Source organism: Halichoerus grypus, chromosome 8 (genome assembly GCF_964656455.1).
Source record: "Halichoerus grypus chromosome 8, mHalGry1.hap1.1, whole genome shotgun sequence".
Taxonomy (NCBI): domain Eukaryota; kingdom Metazoa; phylum Chordata; class Mammalia; order Carnivora; family Phocidae; genus Halichoerus; species Halichoerus grypus.
In genome coordinates this window covers 83,252,222-83,270,209 of record NC_135719.1, presented here as the reverse complement: position 1 = coordinate 83,270,209, position 17,988 = coordinate 83,252,222, and positions in this window count along the sequence as shown.

The window sequence follows — 17,988 nt, the reverse complement described above, 5'->3', positions numbered from 1 at the left end:
TCGGGATCACACAGAAGCCTGCTGAAGAGTGTGGGTCCAGAGCCATGCCATTTCTCTGCTGTCTCTACCACTGTTGTAGGCATTATCATGGCTACCTTCTTCCCTCGTTCTTACTCCTGGAGACCTCTAGGAATTCCTGTTCCTCCATCCACTAAGACTTCACTGGATTTGAGTTCAGGAATACAAAACAGGTGAAAGAATATCTTTGTCTCACAATGCAAATCCCAATGAAGTAGCCATTCCTAGACTACAACCCACTCTCTATAATATCTCAATAATGAAGAATTATTCCGAAGACCTGGACAATACACTTATAAGTCCAAGGTCCTGTTTGACAACCTTTTGTCAGCAAAATCCTGAAAGGAGAAAAAATCAGTATAATATATTATGAGTAACTCTACGTGTCTGAGAATAGATGTCATGGAAACTTCAGACAGCCAAACAATCAAATACAAAGAAGGCTGCCTGGAGACCGCCAAGCTCCTCTCAGACAGAAATCTTCTTTTTTGGGGTGATGTGATTGAAAACAATTTTCTATGTAAGACGAAGAAACCACAGTTGAGAAATAAAAATAAGGGGTTACAGAATCACAAAATTCCTTCCACTCTGTCTAAAACACAAAGGCTGACAAAAAATCAAAGCTTGGAACAAGCCGACACAGACCCTGATTCCTGAACTCAGCTTGCCTTAGCTACTGCGGCAGCTTTTTTTTTTTTTTTAAATTGGATACTCAAGGTCAGTTGTTGCAGAATCAGTAATTGGTGATCTGTGGTGTTAAACTCACACGAGTAACAGTCGATTCTGTAACCATGACTGCTTTGGTAAGAAATTGTTGCTAGTGCCTTCAGTACCCCAAACAAAAATAATAATACTAATGAATCTGCTGAGTACTGATGGGAAGAATGTAATATGCATTTCCACAGAAATGTCTTGTAATTTAGGATTAATTAATGTCCAATTATTGTAAGCTGTTACTAATAAATTTTAAAAGTCAGCTCTGCACTTCCATTTTGTAATGTTTTTATAAAATGGAACATTAGATGTTTTTAATCTTGTCTGTTCTTGCAAAATACCCCAGATAACATGCTGTTTTGCATTTCAAATAATACATACTCATTTAAATGCAAAACCAGGGTCCAATCAGAATAAGATGGCAATCAAATTACAATATTCAATGAAGAGTTTTCCAAGCTGACTTCATTAGTAAACTATCATGAATTTCAAGATCTTACAAGGTTTCTATTTGTTTGTACAACTGCAAAGGGCTCAATTATGAAGCTTTGAGCAAGTCTAAAAATAACATCAGACTAATTAAAAGTTTCAACCGGATTTGGGCTAGCACTGTTTTGAAACTCTAATCTATTTGACTTTCCAAGTGGACTTTGGAAACTAAAGCTCTGTTTGAAAAAATGTTAAAGTAGAAACAACACAGGCAGAGAGGGGAGAAAGAGGAATCCCCAGTCTGCCTGGTATCTACGATGACAGAGACAAGTGTGCAGCTCTGTGTGAAAAGACCAGCTGAGTGGAGGGCGCTGCTTCCATGTCCTCCTGAGCTCTCAAGGGGACTCGGCTCATTTTCTGGCATTGTCATGCATGTGGAAAACAAGCTGGGAGAGTCTGTATCTTTGAGTTGCTGAATCTTTGAAAATCTCAGGCAAGAGGTTCAGTCTTTGAAGTCATTTAAGATCCAGGTAATCAGGAAAAGCTCAGGAGGTTGGGCTATTATGATAATGTTCTGCCAGTGCAGTTGCTGCTCACAATGTTACATCATTTGGATCATCGAACTTTGTGGAAACTCACAGCAGGGATTCTGCCTCAACAGGTGCTCTCTTTGAGGACCAGGGCAGGGATAGGGTGGGAGGATTGAAAGCATCCAGGGGGCTGAAACTCTTCCCCGTTTTCCTCTAACAGTGCAGTACTCTGTGGTTCATTGAAAGTGGTTTTTATTTTGTTCTTTCACTTCTTTATATTTCTCTGTTTGGATTTGATTTTTTTTTTTTTTAAATAACAGAGAATCGAGCTCTCCTGAGATTTTCCATAAGATAGGAGGTAAAATGTTAGGAAATTATTGTCTTTGCAGAAATGCTAATTTCTTACTCTAAGGAATCACAGAAACGAATTGCACTGATTTCAAGGCTTCCAAAGTTGTATAAATAGTACATTCGTTAAACTCTTATTCTGGAGGTTATATAGGTATCAGAGCATCTGTCACTGCTACAGAAAAACATTATAGCAAGCTAACAACTTGAGGAAGAGCATAGCTTTGTAATTTGGTTTTATATTCTGCTTATTAATGAACAAACCACTATGGTTTGGGTTCATGTTCCTCTGTCATTTAAAGGTCCAAAAGAAAGACTATTACCAAGGGGACAATGCCATCATTAAGCCGAAGGGGGCAAGTCGTGCCTCTCAGATCTTCAGCGTCATGGCTGTAAGCCCCATTTCTGAGGCTGAATTTCCTTGAGAGGACTTCCATTGTGGCTAAATATTTTTAAGGTCAATAACCCATGAATAAAATATCTATGAGTGAGGGAACTCTAAACTCTATAAAGCTAACTCAATTATCTTTGCAAATGCGAGCATGGGCTGCATAAATCAAAAACTTCAAAAGCTAATCCCTTACTTTAAATTTAGCCACTAATTTCTACTTTTATCTTCTCTTTTCCACAAACCCTCTTTTTTCACTCTACCCAGATCTGCAGCTAAACAACAAAGTAGACCAGATTGAATTTCATCCCATTTCTTTCCATCCCTCAAGGAGTGTCTGATGAATGGAAATGGTCAAAGGATGGGAAGCCAAAGGACCAGAAACCCCACTGGCTGGATAATCAAACCTTGAAGAATATGGTATTGGGTGAACTCCTGTGACCTCATTCTCATCAGATTCATATCCACAGTGAGCAAATTCCAATCTTAAGGCTATTCAGAATCCTCACAGAAATTAGATGGTAGTCAGATTTCATTTATGTGGCATTTTCTATGTGACTCAATCTATACAATGTGACTGAGTACAATCTGGAAAAGTCTTTACAAAAGATCTCTCTGAGGTAAGAAAAAGGACTAGATGATCAAAGAAAGTAATAGATGACCGTAAGAAACACAGAAGCTCCTTAAAACGTAGCTATATCCAGTGGAGATTGTTTGCAGTAGGGAGAGGGAGGAAAAAAAAAACTTCATTAAAGTTCAATAGATTAACAGAGATGATGTAGGAAAGAGATGCCAGATTATTTCTATCAGAAAGAGATCAGAAAGCAGGTGAAAAACACCATCACTTTGTGAAAGTATTAGACGTGGGGTAGCATATGAGCCCATTTACAAATATCACATAGCAATTCTACTTAGTGTTACCCACATGTCATACTCCTTCATAATCTTTAAAACTCGAGACTACTTTATGTATCAGTTTAGGCTGCAATATCCTTGGGGGTTACAAAATGACCTATTGTATCAAATAATTCCTATTTTTAAAGAAAACTTGCTCTGTTTAACTTTTGAACATTTTAAACCTCTTTTGACTATAAATGGAGAACAGATTGTTTTTTTAAGTTTGTTTCTTTGTTTGTTTGTTTATGTAAACTCTACATCCAATGTGGGGCTCGAACTCACAACCCTGAGATCAAGAATTGCATGCTCTTCTGACTGAGCCAGCCAGGCACCCCTGGAGAACAGATTTTAAACACATTTACATAACAGTTTTCTGATGGGGATACGCCTGTACATTTCTAAGTAAAACAATTCTCAGGATGAAGTAAGGATCATACATGAAGATCATTCATGCTTTTAGAAAAGAAGTGGTAAATAGAGAAATTAACTCAGTTTTTCAACAGAAGATGTAGAATAAGTGTCCATTCTCAGAAACAGCTTTGCCATAACTAGGAGAAAGATGCTCGTAGGAACATACATGCAGATTTAGTTTTTTTAATACTGCCCCGTACCCCCATGCCTTTTCTAACAGAACCTTTTGGGATCCTGTATTGGAGTTCTCTTTTTCCAATGACTAGTAGGAGAACCTCTCTCCCCTGCCCAAAAGGTGGGTGTATGAGCCAAACTAGGCCAGAAGAATGTTTACTCCCTGGAATCTAATGAGAGCAACATGATAAAGAAACAGCAAACATTTGGAGTTGTCTTTTATCTGAGAGCCAGCCTTTAGGTCAGACTCGCCATGCTAGAGAGCAGTATTGTGGTTCCTGCTGTGCTGTTTCTGGCCCTGCCTTGGTTCTCGTCCATTCTCAAGCCTGGCTCTTCAGGCTCCTATATATTCTCTGAGCTCACTATATCTGTCCAGTAAATTTCCTTTTGTTAAAGTTAGCCAGAGTCCATTTCTGTGGCTTTCAACAAAAGAATTATGACATAAGTAATCTTTAAGGCAGCTTAGCAGCAGAGAGGACATAAAATGTGGAGTGAAAAAGAAAGGATCAGTGTCAATAATACAGAATTTGAAATCAGACCATTAAAAAAGAAAGCTGTGGGTTGTCGGTCCTCAGACTCATGGGGGAGTTGCGGGAGGTAAAAGTGATGCTGGGAAGACAATATCCCCCCCGAAGGGACGCTTCCCTTAACACCTATATCTGACAAGCACCTGTGTCCTCAGAGAATGCTCTCTGTGAAGGCTTTAGACCAATGGTCCTCAATTTTTTTCCACCCCAACACACCAGTGGGATGAGAAAGAGGCTCATCAACAGTAATGTCCTCTGGCAGGAAGGATTCTGAGTTCTGGAGGCAGATCAGAAAGGGTAAGGGCGCTGGAAAAGCCCTTTGGGTGATTTGAATACTTCTCTCCCCCACACCTGTCAGCTTTAAAAGACAACTGTGCTTTTGATGTTAGTAGACAAGTTGGAATATATTTGAAAAGTAGAATTAAGTACTGATAAAAAAAAAAGCCACAAAAACTATACCAGCAATAAAATGCAGGGAAATTAAATTCAAAAACAATTTAGTGATAAGTTTGTTCAGCCTCATTATTCTAAGGTGGAGGAGACTGAAGCACAGGGAGATAGAACCTTCTCAGGGTTATACAGTCAGTCTCTTAAGGCAGGACATAGGGCTCTTGGTTCTCCAACCATGACCCTTTCCACTAAGACACCCTACATTCCCATTTTTAAAATTTTTCTCCAAATAATATATTAATGGTTCTGGTCTAGTTCTTAATATGTGACTGGCTACTTCCTTGTCAAAGATCCATCATAGCCTATTAATAGGAAGATACACAACAGAAACTCAAATTCATTTTATGTTTTTTCTTTGCAAAATAAAAATCACCAGAACATTAAATACTAAGTTTTAGAATAAAATCAGAGGCTCAAATTCATTTTATGTGTTGTTTTTTTTTTTTGTCCAAAAAAGAAAAAAATCACCAGCAAACTTCTCCCTATGTGACAATTACTGACAAAACATTTAGGAACACATCTGTGCATAAATTGAGATACATGTTTAACATGAAGAATGAACACCAATCCACATTAAAGAATATCACTTCAGGCATATGATGTGTTTTTGCCCAGGGTGCATTTAAGTTAAAAAACCAGTTTCATTCTGTAGTTATAACTTGGAAATAGTGCTCTACAAATTGTGTGGAGAAGTCAAGCTGTGAGGTTCTTTATAGCTGAACTACTGTTACCTTTCTGGGTTAACAAGTACGGGAAGGCTCACAGTTCCTACTAATCTAGACCTACTTCTGCCTTCAGTTGAGAGTCAGGGCAGTCTGCCTGAAATCATCTATCTAGGGCTAAAAGAAGGAAAGGATAAGACTTTATCTGCTGACACTTCCTGTACCAGAAATGATCCCTGTTACCAGTTTCTCCATTCCACCAGCAACCAGAGTTATTCTGTGCATATGGAATTAACATTCTGATTTAAGGCTTAGGGAAATGTTGGCAAAATGCATTTCAGGAAGAGAGGATTGCAAATGCAGAGCCAGTGAAGTGGGACAGTGTGGAAAAGGAAATACAGGTGATAAAGTGAAATGATACCATGAAGAAACAATTGGACAAGTCTAGAAGGTAGAACATTATAGCAATTAGACCAGTCTTTTCAATATGATTTTAAAACAAAGAGGGGCTACTCCTCTAGATTAAAATATACCTTAGAGATGTAACAACAAAATGGGAAAGCTTGGCATTTATTGTATTTTGGTTTAAACAAATATCTTCTTGTGCCAGAAAACAAAGATGTGCTCAAAACCCTATAGCAACATGTCACAAGGAGATAGAGTCAACTTGAAAGCACTCCTGCTTATGAAATTTGGGACAATTTGAATATGCAAATGAATAATGACAGAAATGTATAGAAAAAGCGAATAAAATAAATTCATGAGTCCATTCTGGCAGAAAAAAAGTAAAAGAAGAAGAGGGAAAGGAAAGATTTTTCTGGAAGAAAAGTTCCAGCTGATACGTATATATATATTAATACATATATATTTAAAGCAGCATATTATAACCACCACCATATTTAATAATTGATTCTGATAAGGATCATCAATGAGCTAAAACCACTGAGTGAAAGATTATTGAGGAACATGACAGTTACACAGTATCAAACTAGCAGCTAAAAGGTAGCTTATTAACTACAAAAATAAAAAAGTACTTTTCAATGATGAAATCTGGAAGACACCATTTTAACCAAATACTCACATTTAGCATCCTCAATAATGGAATAAAGTGACATAAGCTTCCTGATGGGACACACTGAGAAGGACATATCACCTACATCATAATCCTGCCAGAAATGTTTAACCTGCATCTAATTACGAAGAAACCATCAGATAAATTCAAATCGAGGGACATTCTGCAAAACAACTGCTCTTTAAAAAAATGAATGTCATAAAAGACCTAAAATGAAAGCTAACTATTCTAGATTAAAGAGACTTGACAACTAAAAAGGAAAAAGAAAAAGAAGAAGACTATGACTTCAAATACACCTCAGACCGTTTGAGATAAGAAAACACCAAAAACATCTGCATTTGAATTGACTTCAGTAAATGTTAGACTAACCAATATTTTGTTTCCCGCAAAAATCACTCTTTCATTTTTTTAAACATGGAAGTACTTGTGCCATTTGGGGCAGTCTGCAGATTTTTATTCTGAATAATCTTTTGTTCTTCTATATTTTGTTAAGTGTAGAGACATGGCTGATAGAGTTATCAAGCTGTCGCCATTCTAGGCATTCCTGTTTGGTCTTTGTCTATTTCTCATCATTCATTGATGAGACAAACAGATTTGTCTTTTGACTGAAATCCCTTTTTTTTATGGTTCATAATTTATGAAGAACATGGCCTTCTGTGATAAAGACCCATCAAAAGCATCATTATTCTGCATTTATCTGCATTGAACTGCCTGTTTCATCTATTAGTATTTAAAAGGTTCTGCTTCTTTTCTGTATCTGGCTATAGTCCCTTAATTCATCTCATCTCTATTATCTGCTGGGATAAGGCTTTGACTTAGAGCATGGGTCAAAAAAAAAAATCGTATTATTCAAATTATCTCTGACATTCAAAATAAAAAAAATATTCCCACTCAATCTTATCTTTTTTTATTTTTGTGTGTGTGTGAAGATGGCAAATGAATATCATTTAACACTTCTGATGCTGATCTGATCTTCCATACCTATTGCCACTGGTAATGTGTTGCTATACAACATGTACTGAACCCAATGATTTGTTCTTTGGTTCTTTCAGTCCTGTGTTCTCTCTCTATCTGTTAATGGGGTTCCACATGCTTTACTTTTCAAAACTCCTCAAGTTGCTGCATAGAATGCTAAGTGTTTAGCTGATCCCTTTTCTGAACACTGGCCATTGGAATATGCATATTAACAACAGAGGAATAGAGATAGTTGGAAAGGAGGTTAAGAATTTAAAATGAAGTTATATGCAGGGTTGGGAAAACACAACTTGGACTGGAGATTGACAAAGGCAAATGACCAAGACTTTTTCAAGTTCTCAGAGATCTTCACCAACTCCTACTTACTGAAATTTGAAATCTGGTCTAAGCCAGGGTGATTTCAAATCTGGTGCTTAAGCATGACCTGAAGATGGACATTGCATATTTTTATTCCTTTTCATTCCATCATGTGCACTGCCTGCTTCTGGCTAGTAACTTGATTTCGGCCTTCCCTGACCTCCTACCTTTGGTTCATTGGTGCTAATTTCACCGTATAACTTGCATATTATTTATAAATGCCCAGAGAAAGATAGGATTCAGAGTTTAAATTTTTTTTTTCCTTTAAATACAGCTTCATGTTAGAAGAGTACAGAACCAAAAGGGATCTTGAGACACAGTTAATTTCTCTACTTCTGGTAAGGCAATGCCAAGACCATGCCTGACAGTCAGGACTCAGTCTTCCTTTTAAAAACCATAAAGGGAAGGTAAATTACACATCATACCTAGGTGACCTGTTTTAGAATATCTCAGTCCTATCATATAAAGTTGGTGTCACACCTAACAACTTCATTGCAAACAACCTAGTTTTTTTAACACAAAACAGATAACCTATTCATCACAATGCAGCAGAAACAGCCTTGGAATCAGATCCCAAAGACCTGAGCCCTTGCCCTTTCCGAGCTATAGGCCTATTTCAAGGCATTGAACTTCTGTGAGTCTGGATTTCTTCATCTGAGAGAATGATAGTGGCATAATTTGTTAAGTAACTGTGCACACTATTTTAAATTTACTGTCCTCACTATTGTCACCTAGTACAATAACAAATTCAACACCTACTAAGTAAAGGGTCTTTTTCTAGGTAATGTGTGAAACAGGCATATACTCTGGTCTCTACCAGGAAGGAGCTGAGGGCTTAGTAGAGAGAAAAGATATCCAGAAAATGTGACCTGGATCACTCAGATAACATTTGCCTCATGTTAAATCATGGGTGCAAGAAGTAAGTTCTACTGAAATTCAGGGGAGGAAAATTTAATGTTTGTTGGAGTAGCCAGGAAGTCAGCATATTCATAAAGACTGGCACGTGAGGCTTCTGAAAAGAATTTAAGGCCAAAATGAAGTTCATTCCTTAAACACAGTATTTTGTACTGAACAGAACTTAATTGGGAATAAAATGAAACTTACGTTACCTTTCATTGAAAGAAATGACATCACCCATTTATTCATTCAACAAATAAGGACAATTTCTCTACAAAGTGCCAGATTAAAGGAATATAAATTAAAACAAAATGTAGTTGTATTTTGAAAGAATCTGTGGTTGAGTGGAAGGAAACTGAAACTAAGATAAATCAAATGATTTTCTCACTTGACCCAAATGAGAAATAGCATAGCCAGGATTCCAGGTAAGTTATGACTGGCTCTACATACTGTTCTTACTATTCTCTTTCTAGATGCACCTCACATTCGTTCCCAAATTCCACTTTGTTCCTCTCTCATAGACACACACACATGTACATATGAACATGAGTGTAGCATGACAATGTTTAATAATAAACTATGTGTTTTTTAAAAAGTCATTCCCCTACTTTTTGCTCACCATCCAAGAAGGAAGGGCTTACCATCTACAGTGAACTGAGAGAAGAGATAATGCAAAAACAAAACAAAAAAAAAACCCACAAAGAGTCAACTTACTGGATTTTTAAATTTTAGGTAGGATTTGAAAATCTCTAGCAGAGGTAATGATCTTGAAAGTCATGGCTTTTATTTTCAAGAGCCAAGGACTTGAGGAAAAAAAAATTTCTCTTTTTATTTTCTTCTTTCAAACACTCCGTCTTGTATATTAAGAAACAATTGAAAATTCAGAGCATGAGTTTATAAGTAAAACCAATGTTTCTCAAAGCATGGTCTACAGCCCTTGTGTTTCAGAAGCATCTAGGGTATATCATAAAATTTCAGGTTGTGAAGCCCTATCCTGAGCCTTCAAGGACAAGGACAAGAATATGAATTTTAATGAGCAGCATAATTTTCCTTGTCCATAATAAATTTTGAGTAGCTCCGCTTAAGCTATGTTACAGAGAAGACAAAATGTGATAGTCATTTTTTTTTCCTGCCCAAATGGAGATACCTGTTTGGCCAGCAGGAAAAAAAAAAAGAAAAGAGAGAGAGATTTGGAGGGATATGACTGGTGTAGGTGATTGAGGGTCCCTGAGAAGGGTACAGAACTCCATCTACACCAACCTAGGGGAGGTGGTGGGATCATAGAAATACGACTGGAAACCTCAGTGCCTTTGGGAAAGCTGTACAGCAGACAGGGCCAAACCATGGTCTGACTTCCAGATCGTCTCTCCTCCAGGAGACTGCAGATCTTTTATTAAGCCCCAGTTTCACCCTCACTCCAGAATAGTAGAAGGGCACCCGCGAGGGAATGCCTTAGTGAAGCCTTGCAAAACCCGTCTACCCCAGAGGGTGTCTGCAGACGGTGTAGTTGTGCCCCAGAGGGTGAGCAGTCAGTGACATGCAGCTAGAGTAACCAAATGTTATTGGTTGAAATGTGTCCTCCCTCCCCAAAAAGATCTGTTTGAGTCTTAACCCCTAATAAAGACCTTACTTGTAGATAGTATCATTACAAAAGTAATCAAATTAAAATGAGGTCATTAGGGTGGGCACTAATCCAATATGATGATTTTCCTTACAAAAGGGGGGAAATTTGGACTTGCAGACAGACTCGCATAGCAGGAAAACAATGTGAAGAGACACAGAGAGAGGAGACTGCCATCAACAAGCCAAGGCCAGGGGCCTGGAACAGATCCTTCCCGATAGCCCTCAGGAGGAACTAAGGCTGCTGACACATTGATTTCAGACTTCTAGCCTCAAGCAACATGTGGAAATGGAAATGGGACTTAGACAATTTGCAGTTTTCCAGAGGAAAACAGCCTGGAGTCACACCATGATTCTTTCTGTTCTGACATCCTCTCAAATTTACTCAGGGTTTAGATGATCCTTTCTTATGACATTTATGGAATTATTTATTACAATTCAATACCTATCTTATTATTCTACTTGAAACTTCTTAAGGCCTAGTGAATAAAAGTCAGGCAACAGAGGCAAATGCACATTGCTTGGCACCTAAGTAAAGGTTGAGAATACAGGGATGAATATCTCCATTTATTGACTGATGCAACTCAACAAACAGGATCATCAAGATTGTGTCAAGGTCAATTGCCAGCAACTCGTGAGTAGGGATCAATGCCATGTGCATTTGCCTCTGTTGCCTGACTTTTATTCACTAGGCCTTAAGAAGTTTCAAGTAGAATAATAAGATAGGTATTGAATTGTAATAAATAATTCCATAAATGTCATAAGAAATCCATGAATAGAGTGAGGTGGGGACAAAGAACAGGGAGTCACTGCTGCCGAAGGTCTCAGGAAATGTTATAAGGAGGAGTGATTTTTATTTTTTTAGCTGCGTTTTGAGCTAGGCTAAGAGTTTTGGAAGCAATGAATGGAAAGGACGGTGTTCCAGAAGAAGGGAATCCTATGCCAAGCCCGGGGTTATAAAAGGGTATGGCTTGTGCAGAGAAGGTTGAAAAGCTGGGTCACCCAACCACAGCACGGGTCTGCCAGGGACCAGGTCTACCCCGGGAAGATGGGTGGAGCCAGAATATGAAGGCACTGCAGTCATGCAGTTTTTTATAAGTACAGAAATGCTCATGATCAGATTTATCTGCAGAAAGAACTAACTTAGGGGAGAATGGAAAGTAGACCTGGAGAGGCAAGCATGTGACAGGAAAACCCAAGAAGCGGAGTCCCTTTGAGGTGATCCAGGAGAAAGATGATAAGGCCATGGAGGGCAATACACAGATTTTGGAATCCTGCTCGAAGTAGCATCAGTAGAAGGTGGTGGGTAATGGTCTGTATGGAGTGCAAACAAATGCATTGTCGAGAATACTTAGGTCCTTACTTGGGGTGGCAGATGGATTGGAATGATTGCAAACAAGATGGGAAATCCGGGCAGAGCCTCCAGGCAGTCATCAGTATTTGTATGAGCTCTTACCGGGGGGAGTTGTATGTAGGGAGGTGAAAGCTAGCCAAGAAGCTGTGGCCAGAAGAGCAACATTTAAAAGCTAAAGTATAATGGAACTCTTGGCATGTCTTTGCTCAGACTTTAAGCCATTTTTTTTCCTTAATAAATGCTCTAAATATTCAAGAAATGTAAGGTTTTAGTGGAAAGAGTTCTGACATAGTAAGGTTCTAGTGCCAAATTTGCCACTAATTAATTATGTGGCCTTTGGCATGTCACTTAATCAACTCAGACTTGTCATCCTCATCTGTAAAACTAGATCTCGAAGGTCCCTCCTTCTTGCTTTCAAATGCAATGATTCCTACTAGTTTCTTTGAACTAGAGGATTTAAATTGAAGCATACCATGGGCTATTTTTCTGCTTCTACTGAGAACAAATTTGATAGGCTAGAAAGATGATGCAATGCACTGGGATATGAGAAAAATGATCAGGACGAGGTGGAAATTTTCCCAAATCATCACTGAAATTTATTAACATAATGGTCATCATTAATAGTATTTGTGAACAGAAATGCTACATCATGTAAAAATGTCTTCTTTGTTTGAAAAGCTTATGTTCCAAATAGGAAATAACATTTGAACATTGAATTCTTACAAAAACAATCTAACACCTTACAACAACAAGGCAATGTATTGTTCTATATTATATACAAATATCACTATGCACATAATGTCACTCAACATATTGGCTCTGCAATGAGAGAGAGAGATGATTAATCCCACAGCCTTGCCCCTCTCATTCTAATTATTGTACATAATAAAAAAGCCCCACTAAACTTAGACTTAAGGCTCCTCAAAAAGAGAAACTGTTGTTGGGTTTGTCTTATGGCTTGTCATAAACAAATGACCCATTTCTTAAAAGATGCCCCACTCTCTCAGAATTTAAGCAAAGACTTTGCAAGGTGAATGAATGGCCCCGAGCATAGACTTATGCCAAGCTAGTAAGCCAGAGAAAATCATTTCAACCTTCATCCAGAAATTAAATGGTTATTGATTGATATGGAAGATACCATAACCTTTCAGATTAAATTAAGAAATGTTGCTGAACACAATTAAAATTTTTCTAATGTAACACTGTTTGCAGAGTGCATTTTTGACTAAACTCTATCTCTGAGGTTAATTACCGTGTCTTGGGTCCAGGAATAATAGATTAAGTGGAAAGTTGGCTTCAGAGTTAAAGAATGGGAAGAAATAAGAAATATTCAGAAGTGATTTATGTCTTCCTGATGAGTCTGAGGGAGGAAAGCCAAGTAACCATACCATGCTTCTTCACCTAAAGGTTTTAGACCAAGGGAGTTGTATAAAATTAAAGAGGTGTTCATTCCAGGAGCCACTCCACATTTTGCTCATAATTCAGAACTATCTCATTCTTGCTAGTTAGGCTAAAGGTAAAACATCTTGTTGAATGTTCTGGAGACATTCTAGGCCTTTATTTCTAAGGAACTCACAACTCTTTATGGAAGACAACATGGAAGCTCAGTTAACTACTTATGAAGGTAGGCAAGAAAGAATCATAACCTATAACCACAAAATCTGTTTCAAAGTGACAAGAGTAGTGTGATATTTTAGAAAAGCTAGAAGAGGCTGAGCTTTTGTCTTGAATATGCTATGAACTGGCTGGTTTTAGACAAGCTATCCAACTTAACCTGCCCCTTCTTCCCCATCTGCAAAATGAAAGAGTTGGGCTACATGCTTGCTTAAGTTGTTTCAGTTCTATCATACATGAATGATAAATACTGTAAAATTAGAAAGAGTAAAATTTAAGTATAAACCTTTAATTTCAGCTGTGAGGGTCCCTGCTCCGACCCTGCCTCACTAGAACCATTCTGGATAGAGAACGTGCACTTTTAGGGAACTCCCAACAAAACTTCTGTTATATAAAGCAGGCTTCCAAAAAGAAAAGCCCAAGAAAGGGCCCTTTAAAAGTGTACCTCATCGTGAAAACAGCAAAGAATATGTACTAAAAAAGGACTAAAAGGCCTTCATGACATATTCAGTGCAGAGATACCCTCATAACTTTTACCCGTTAATTGATGCATAAAAGGTTGTGAAGATTAATGTACATCAAAATCAAAACTAAATTGAATTTTTGACATTTTTGAAAATAAAAACCCCAAAGAATACATAGGTGCCTTTTGATTTGTCACAGCTGGAAGACTCTGAATCATGAAGCGCTCTAGGAGAGGCCATTAAATAGCGTTAGATGGTTTGTCAGTGTGGAGGAAAAGTAATTGAAGAACCAAACTGTGTGTATGGGCATTGCATTTTAAAATATTTACCAAACAGAGATAAAGTGAGTTTTTTTTTTTCCACAACTAAAGCACAAAATGTTGATTAGGTAGTCAAGAGGAAAGTTTTATAATTAAAATCCTTTCTAAAAAAATCAGTCAGATTAAATAATCTTTGCTTAAAGATATTTCTGGTGTGCATTTTTTAAAAAAGTATTGGCTATCTAAACTATTTGCTTTTTACTTTTCTGAGCAGAGAAAAGGTTTAAAAGCCAACAACTGGTCTATGAGAATGACATTTGAAAACAGCAATGTGATATGGAATGAGTATAGAAAGTGAAAGAACCAAAATTCTTAGTACTGGTTCAATAAGACTATACACTTGAAAATAATTTCAGATCACCTCATTCTGATACCCTTAGCCTTAGTCATAAGGGCAATCACTGATTTTTATAAGAAACAACAGTGAAATAAACAAGTGCTAGCCTATCAGTAAGTCAATGAGGTTCCAGTTTTCACTGAAAAAGAATACTAATACTAATAATAGTAATAATCAGGTAAGTGTAATTCCTTTTATAGTAGATATAAAATGAACAACATGTAGATCAACACAAGGTCTATATTGGGATCCAAACACACAGGCCCCAAAGAGGACCTAATTATCGGGTTCATATGTCTCCCTGTGGTCTGAAGTTCCCAGGAAGAGGTCAGTTGCAGCAAATGGAAAGCAGTTCTGCCATCCAAATAACTGGCTTCATCTGATTCTACTCATAAGAACCCAGAGGTATGTTTTTCTCCTTAAATAGGATGATTTTTTTTAACTGTGCCATTAGTGGTAGACATGGCTGACAAAGTCAGTTCAGTAAGGGACATGCATTTTATAATTCCCAAAAGCTCTTACAACTTTCCCTTTGTCTTCATTTCCAATGATTACCTTAGCTGTTGGCAAAGCATCACCATTCACAAGATATATGTGTCAAAAACAAAAAACAAACCTGGTCTTAAAAAACTGACTTCCACATGGAGCAGAAGGCAGGACCAGTTTCTATTCTTGGAAGGACAACAGTGCTTGGTTTTAATCAGTTGTGAAGGATCTAAAACTAAAATTCTAAATGAGATTAATAAATCAAGAAGAGTTAAAATGAAAACAAGTTTCATAATCAGCTTGCAAATAAACACTGCTGCATATTCTATTAAAGCTAGTCGCAGGGCTGAGGCAAGTCAGAACAGATTTTTCATAAATACCTACAGTTCAAAGCTTTTAGGTGGAAATAGATCATGAGAAAACATTTTAATAAGCAACACCACTATTTAGTAAGAATGATAATAGCAGCAAGCAATCAAACACTATCTAGTGGAAAGCCCCTTCTCCCTGAGTGGATTTTTCCTTAACCTCCAGAATAACTGTTTTCAGAATCACCTGCAAAATAAGTCTAAAACATCTAGTCATACCCCATTGAAGTCATCCCTGTTTCTCACTGAGCATAAAGTATTTACTTAACATTCCAGCTCTTGCAATGAAGACTCTGATTGAGCTGAGGTTTCTCTGAGGATGCCGCAAAACTTATCCCTAATGTTGATCATACTTAAGAGTGTGGACAGTCTGAAATGAACTTCCCTACATACTTTGGTAAAGATTTCAAGTTTCTACTGTGGGTAGGTAGATGACTGATGTAAAAAATTCATAATAACAATAATAATAAGTTCAGGGGATATTGATGAATTAAATTTTAAATACAAATTGTCAAAAATTCCTGTAAATGCTGGTCAAGAGGTCAAAGTAAGGTAGTGCTAGAAAGACAATCACAGGCCAAAAATGAAGTCAGCCACTTATGTTAAGAGCCTCACATCAGCAAACCAAGACGTAACACCCAACCTAACTGTGGTCTCAGCCTCTGCCCCAGGAATGTAACCTTGCACCAGTCAACCAGGAATGTCCTGGTCAGCACTAGGAAATTTACTGATGGGCCCTTTCAGTTCCCCTTCGGAGGGCCACCTCGCCTGAAACAGAAGGTTCTTTGCTAATAATATCTTTTTTTTTTTCATTCCCTCTCTGCCTTTCAAAATCTTTCTGTTTCTGCAGCTCAGCTTGAGAAAGCTCCTTTCTATTTGCTAGATGGGATGCTGCCTGATATTCATGAATTGTTTAAGAAAGCCAGTTAGATCTTCAATACTCTGTTGGATTTTTGTTGTTTAAGAGTAGTAGTTGCATCTACTCAAAGAGATGCTATAAAGTGAAAAGAAAGTTGAGACTAAAACTTGTAATCACAATATTTAAGTTTTGGGACAAAGAAAAACTTATGAAAAAGACCACGAACAAATGGTGAGAGTCACCAGTCAGGAGACATTCAGAAGGAGATGGGGGACTAATCAAATTTACGAAGCCCTGCAGACTTCTGAGTAAGATAAAGATGAATAGTATCCATTGGATTTAGCATATTAGGACAACACTGGGACCCTAGCAAGTGCTGTTTCCATGAGAAGCCATAGTAATGAATTGAGAAGAATGAGAAGTGAGGAGTTGAAAACAGTAACCAGTAGGTCTTAAAGCAACTCTGCTATGCATATTCCAGAAGCAGAGACATGAGCTTTAGTCCCTGCTTAGATGTTGTAGATACGGCCTTGAGCAAGCCATTAACATCAAAGAACTACAGCTCTTTACTCTGTACATTTAGGGACAATAAGAGTACCACCCAGAGTTTTGTGAAAATAAAATGAGATATTGCATGTAATTTGCTAGAATGGCACCTGGCATATGGTAAGCACTCGATAAATGTCAGCTATTATTTTGAGAAGAAGAAAGATATAAAATCAAGTGCATAGTTTTTGTGTCCTTGGTGACTCTGTTTTGTCTCAGAATTTAGGTGAATAGGGGTGTCTGTGGATATAGATGTTTTAAATAGGAATAAATTGAGCCCATTTATAGGCTAAACAAAATTAGCTAATGAAGAAAGAGAAGGAGGTATCTGAATTCTGCTTAGGGAAAGGAATGTCTCCATTTGGAGAATATGCTTTCAGAAGCCTACTAGGGACAGATGAGATATTCTGGGTGGTAATTTTAGTTGGTGTCAAGACCAGAAGAAGGATGAAGCTTCTTTGAATGAAATGAGGGGAAGAAGGTATGCTTTTAATAATGAATCACAGAATCTGCATCAAAGACTTGGATACAAGTCGTTTTTTGAGAGGTGGTCCCAGGGAACAAGGGTAAGTGACCCCAGAAATTGAAACAGGGAAGGAGAAAACAAACAAATGAAACAACACATTGCAGTGTGTTAAATAAATTTTTACCTAAGGATTGAAAGGGGGAAAAAAGCATTTCTTGATCATCTTCTATCCCCCATTGGTGCAGGGTTGCCCCAGTGGGCATAAACTTGACTCCCTCACATTTCAGGCTGTGTTCTCATCTCCCCTGACTAAGCTCTGCCCAGCATCTGATAGCACAATGTCAAAGAAGACATGAAAGATTTTTAGTGCATGGTTGAGACAAGATGCTGTCAGTTCCAGGTAAATTGAAGCCTACTCAGAATTAATTTGCTGTAGCCATGCCTGGAATCAGAGATGAAGCCAAGAAAAGGTGAGTTAGTGAACAAGAGTCATCCGACACAGTTTACCCATTGCAAGGTTCCTGTCTTTCATGAAGTCCGATCCATAACGGAGTCGTCTAGGTTTTGACCTTCAAAAGACTTAGTAGGGAAAGGGTTTGTGAAACAAGACACAACTGCCCCCCTTTCCTGTTATACTGGTCATAAGACTTAACTGATAGTCATCATCTTCTGTCTTCATTACTCATTCTGAATTTCCTCCTGCTG